The sequence below is a fragment of the Aythya marila genome, assembly GCF_965140915.1.
Source record: "Aythya marila genome assembly, chromosome: 23".
Classification (NCBI taxonomy): Eukaryota; Metazoa; Chordata; class Aves; order Anseriformes; family Anatidae; genus Aythya; species Aythya marila.
In genome coordinates this window covers 3,402,405-3,408,245 of record NC_139064.1, presented here as the reverse complement: position 1 = coordinate 3,408,245, position 5,841 = coordinate 3,402,405, and positions in this window count along the sequence as shown.

The window sequence follows — 5,841 nt, the reverse complement described above, 5'->3', positions numbered from 1 at the left end:
CGTCTAAACAGGGCGAATTGGTTGGCTTTGCTGCTCGGCCCCTTCTCCGGTTCCCGTCTCCCAGCCCTCTAGGAAGCGGCTCCGTCCGCGTGCCTGCCCGCGGTCGTCCCAGCAAGGAATGACGGTGGAATGCAGGGAAGTTTCTGCCCGAGTGACGCACCCGGAGCTCCTGCAAGGAGGAGGAGGAGGAGAAGGACGCCCGGATTATGCTAGGTAGAGGCAGGGAGAAAGGAAGAAAGAAACAGACGTTACCAGGGATCAGAAGCTACAGCTGTGCAGTTAATTATACAAGGCGGTCCACACCCAGGAACATTCTTGTCTAACCAGGTTTGGGAGGAAGGGCTGTTTATATACATAGAAATGCTTGGAAAAAAAAAAAAAAAAAAAAAAGTCATTTTCATTAAGATGTAGCAACCAGTTCTACCGCTTGTTTCAAAAATAATTTTGCTCGTTGTTGCCAGGAGCTGAGGTTACCTCCTTGCAGAGATGGGCAGGGTCGGAGAGACCATGAGATGCCGAGGATGGGTTTGTTAACTGGGTCATACACATGCACAAAAATAATTATGGTTGTAATTAAAATGAACGCCTAGAATAAAGCATTCTTAAACTGGGCTCCCCCCAGGGCTTACTGTATTCACTGGGAGAGGGAGGGGAAACTTGGATAATACCAGGTTTAAAAGACCCCTCTTACCTTTATTTTGATTTTGATGTTGGGTTTGTGCGAGGTCCATCCACCTGGACCTGGGAAGAGCCAACCCGTGTATTAGGGGAACATAGCAAACCCAAAATAAAACTCAGCCAGAGTCCTGTTTTCCCACAGGCCATGTGATCCCCACTTAGGTGACTAATAGAATAACCCCCACTGCCTATTTCATTGCCTGCTCTCAGTAAAATACGGGTTCAAGTGTGCCTTCTGCAGCTCTTCCCATAAACATCCACTGAACTGAGAGACACATACCTGGGAAATGAAATGTTCTACAACTAGATGGCCAAAATATTTCATGCAAGAACAAAAGAAATGCAAAAGAGTTTTTAAAATAAGTCTTTCTCTCTCCATTAGCTGTATTCCTGGAAAATGCTAAACTTCTTGCCCAAAACAAATATATTCAGATAAAACAAGTTAGGTGGCTTTATTTTTTCTCTTCCTCTGCTTTTCCCTTCATTTTTCACCTCCCTGACTGGCAAAAAGAGGGTATGTTGGATGGGAGATTCAGCAAAATCATTTCAAAGCTCATGAAATGTTCCTTTCATTAAAAAAAAAAAAAAAAAAAAAAAAAAAAAAAGTCCACACCCCATAATGGTTCGTATTCAGCCAACTGGAATCACAGATTTCAGAAGAAAAAGGCTCTTTATCAGCACTGTTGAATTCCATTAACTTCAAAAGAAGGAGGTGGACCCTACACTCATTTCATATCAATGTAACACAGATTATGCTCTGAACTTCAGTGAGATTGCTCTGAGATTAACACCCAGGCTGTAAATTAACCGTGCTTAAGATTCGTGCTTAATTTTTTTTTTTTCCAGAATGGAATGGTGTTACTGCTGGAGAATGTGATTTTTACCCTGCAATAATTTCTCATTAGAAATCTGTAGCAGCCCCCCTGCTGGAAGCGCTCTAAGCAGTAGGGGCAGGATCCAGGTCTGTGCTTTGCAGCCCTTTTTTAGGTGTGGAGGAAATAGAAGTGCAGCCCAAAACAGGAACGGCGTACATTTTGGATCTGATATGAGAATGAGATATCCAGGAAGCACCAGCCTTATAGATATGGTTTATAAGGGCTTTGTCTATGCAAAAATGAGAGAAAAAGAAAGAGGGAAAAAAAAAAAAAGGCCTTCAACTGAGCTGCATTTGGAATGCTGGCCCTCTTGCTGCCTGTTAGGACAGTAGTAGTTATGGCTTGCTCTGCATGGGAAATAATTCAGAATACACTATTGTTTTGGAGTAATAGTTGATGGGAAATGCTCCCCTTTTGAAGTGATGTCTAATGGACAGGTTTTTATCAACAGGACCATAGTCTCTCTTGACTCAGAAGTCATTCGCTGGGGTAGGAAAGGGCAATTCTACTTTTTAAAAACAATGCTCATAAAAGGAAGAGATTGGCTGGCACATCCATACATACGTATTTCTTTCCTCTTGCCTTCCCAGGCTGAGCTGATCTTTATAACATCAACAGTTCTGGAGATCTCCAAGTAATTAAAAATACTGGAGGGTGGAGGCGCCTGTTCTCACGTGTACAGAAAAGGCTCAGCAGAGCTTTTCCAAGCCACCATTAATACCTAGGAAACAAAAAATATCTATATGAGGAGATCTGACTTGGAAAAGGAATGCCTTTGTTTCTCTAGCTTTCCTGACTCCTTGTTATTTTTTTGGACTACTTAAGGCAGACAAAAGCTTAAGGACTGATTATTATTTTTTTCATCACAGTTTTACCAATGCAAATGCAAAGTAAATGAGTTTAATGCAGCTCTCCCAGGCAGACTCAGGAGTATCTGGGCTCAGGACGAGGCTGGTTATTGATTGTAGTGTCCGTGCAGAGGCTCACAGAAGCCTGGCACCCACCAGTCCCTCGGGTTAGGGCTGTGCTCTGCCCTGATGCCAGCTGTGGCTTTAGTTCCTCCGTTTGTTCAAGGAGGACAAAATGTGGCCATGCCTGAGCTGTCCAACGTTGGGATCTCTGTCCTCTAATGCTGCTCCCATCAGAGTTGGAACCGTTGTAGGCACTCGTGGCAGTCCGTGCTTCCATGCAGCCTCTGGTTCTGGGCTGGTTTTTGAGGAGGTTGGGTGGCATCTGTCCTTGCTTCTTAGTTTTGAGGATTCTCAGCTTAAATTCACCGTGCCGGAGGAGAGTCATGTGCAGATGCACTTGTGCAGACTAATGGAGCCAAGTACAAAGTGGATTTCTCTAAGAGCAACCTGTTTGCCTGTTTCCTGGCCTGAATTTCCCTTGAGTCTGCAGAAAGCAAGCGAGGCTGTCCCTCCGTGTACACAGGGAGCATTCCCCGCTGCTGCCAGGCACTTCTGCCTAACGCCACTTTCAATGGTCCCCGCTCAACCTCAGCTTACGCTCACACCATCCCGCAGGCCTGGCATTAGTGCCTTGGGCACGTCCTGCTCGTAAATACTTGCAAAACCGTGGCAGGCCCTTGTGTGACCAAGGAGAACTTAATGCATCACCACGGCTGCCACGCATCCTGGGACTGCAGCTTGGCTCTGGCGCCAGAGGCCAAGCCCACTCTTTCCCCATCATCTCTCTGCAACTCATCGCACCTCCTTGTGTTTGCTTATTTATTTTCACGGCCAAAAAATTGCTTACAGATGGGGCCCACCTCCCACTTGTTATTTCTGGTTTGTGCTGGGAAATCAGCTGTTCACACCTGCCTGGAAGTTGAGGTGTTCACAAGCACCATCACGCTGGCCAGTTCCGCCAAGGGAGCTCAGGAGGGCTGTTGGGGTGACAGGGCAGGCTGCTAGTTAGAGGGCAGTTCGTCAGACAATCTGTGTTTCTCAGCCGTATTTAGGAGGCTTGCACACACACATTTATTTCAGGCAATTTGGGAGTCAACGTAAAGTACAGACCGGACTTCTCTTTATTGCAGGCTGTATCTTTGCACCTCCCTGGAGGGTGGCTCCTGATTTCTCTAGCATGAGTTCACACTTGTGTAAGCACCAGCTATGATTTTTGCACCGACCATCCCTCCATTTCCTGCAGAGGACAACTGTCTCCTATCTGGTGCACTGCGTCAGGCCGATCACACAATATGCCCATGTCTGTGCCTCTGACTCAGAGCATCCACCCACGTTTGGCATCTGCAGTGCCTTTCATCTGAAAAACTCAGAGCCTTTTTCAAAGGTTCACAAATTAAACTTGACAACACCTTTGCAAAATAGGTCTGGGTTGCTAACCCCATGTAGCAATTAGGGAAACTGAGGCATGTACTGTCAAACTGGCTGAAATTTTTCAGGGAAAATGAAATATTTGTTCTGAGATTGCTCTGCAGCCCTTTGCTTGCTTATTCTCCTCTTGTTATTTTTCATAACTGTGATCCTTAAATCCTTGATTATTTTTTTCTATTCCCTGATGTTTTTGTTCTTGATTTCAACTTCTTTTTTTTTTTTTTACTGTATATACACAGGTAAATTTATGTATTTTATTGCTTGTACTGAGGTGTTTCTGCTGTGCAGTGTGCTGCACAACAATCACCATGAGCAGGTACCTAAAAAAAAAACCTCCCCCGGAGTGAGAAAGTGAAAAAATTGGGTCCATTTCAAACAAAATAGAACAGAAACAGTTAAGCCAACCCTGGGGCACTCCTTTAGACAGGCTCCGGAGTGGAGTTGCAAACACCAGTGTCAGATGAAGTCATGGGGAGTCAGTGAGAATGAGATCAACCAGCCCGTGATTCACTGGTCCCAGTTCTCCGGCCGAGCTGGGAGCAGGGAACCTGCCTGCTCTGTGCTCTGCCCCCTGCTCCCCTACACATCTTCAGTCCTTTTTCCCTGCTTCTCATAAAATAAACCCACAGCTCAGCAAACTCTGTGCTGAAACGCACACCGGCTGGCCCTGCTGCAGGAAAGCCCAGGGAAGCGACCCACCAGGCGTGCAGGCACCTCCGGGCTCCGTCCAGGCATTAACAGCTCCTGGTGCAACAGCAGAGCAGGCAGAACAAGTTCAGGGCTTCGTGCTGCTTTCACGGGTATCTGATTGTCAGCGACGCAGCCAGATAGATCAAGAGAGCTACCCTGGCATGAAGAGAAAATAACGACACTGCAGGTGTGCTTAAAGCAGATCCGCAGAGATTCTCAGAGCCGTGATTGACACGAGATAAACTCCATTTATACGGCGTGAGCTCAGGTACTTGTGAAAGCACATGTGATAGTCAGCTGTGTGTGTCTGATGAGGAGATGAAGGGACGGAGAAGTGAATTAGGAGGATCCAGTCATTTGAGGGATGCGTTATCACCTTACGGGGCGTGCTGAAATGAGAGCTCGGGGAAGCTGGTCGGGACCTGGCTTCAGAAACAAAGACCAGGATTTTTGAGGCAGTGTGAGCACCTCGATAGCTCCTCAGTGGCAGGCCAGACACAAGCTTCCCAGGGCTTAAATCAGGCCTGCAGGCTATGAGCTGGACCATGGGGAATCTTAATTATTGGAACAAGTTACAGGCGGGACAGAATGGCCCTTGTGCAACAGCGATACTCGGCGAGCTGCGGCAGGGGTTGATTCACCAGGGAGCCAGGACAAGGGCATTACGTGGGGAATATGTGGTGCCAGGGGACGACCCCTTTCTAGTGGTTGTGCTGAGTCTCATCTTTGAAAAGGCTGAAGGGAAAACGACTACTCAGCATTAAATTCACGTGGAGGACAGGAAAGGGAATTCCAGCTCGGGAAGGAAATCTGGCTTGAAGAGCAGTGCCAGCGTGAGAGTGAATAGGGTAAATTTTTTCAGTAAAAACTGCAGGTTAGAAATGAGATTTCTAGAGATCACAGGAGCAGAGTGCAGGGATGGCCTTTGAAACAAACTCTTGGGCACCAGGATCCAAAGTGGCTTTGAGATGAGCTTGCTGCAGTCATCAACACGTTGCATAACAGTGGATGGATGATACTATATGCCTTCAATGTGCTTACAGGACTTGTTGCACCATGTTCATATTGTTTTTAATTAATTAATTAAGCCTGTGTTTCAAGGCTTCTGCTTGCTGGTTGCCTGTAGAGGCCAGGAAGGATTTTTTTTTTTCCCTCTTTGATGATTAACTTGGTTTCTGTGTCATTGGTTTTCAGTTTTTGTTTTCTTTTCCACCTCCTTTTCATGCGCTGGAGATTGGCACAAGCTGAGATGGGGAAGT